Consider the following 326-nt stretch of genomic DNA (forward strand, 5'->3'; position numbering starts at 1 on the left):
ATATATATATATATATATATATATATATGTGTGTGTGTGTGTGTGTGTGTGTGTGTGTGTGTGTGGAGTTAAAACCAGAGATTGACCGAAGAAAGATAAATAGCATTTCTCATGTTATTTATTTATTTACAAAATCAGTTCTTGATTTTTTAATCTACGAATTATTTTTTACTACCACATCTTAAAGTATTTTATTCCACTAATCGGATCCTCCTTTTTTTTTTTTTTTTTTTGAAAAAAAAGAAAAGAAAAAAAAATATCTAACTCGGTCTTTACTAGTTAATTGTGAATGTTTTTGGCTAATAATAAATTTTTTTTTTCTAATT

This window comes from Corylus avellana, chromosome ca5 (genome assembly GCF_901000735.1).
Source record: "Corylus avellana chromosome ca5, CavTom2PMs-1.0".
Lineage (NCBI taxonomy): Eukaryota > Viridiplantae > Streptophyta > Magnoliopsida > Fagales > Betulaceae > Corylus > Corylus avellana.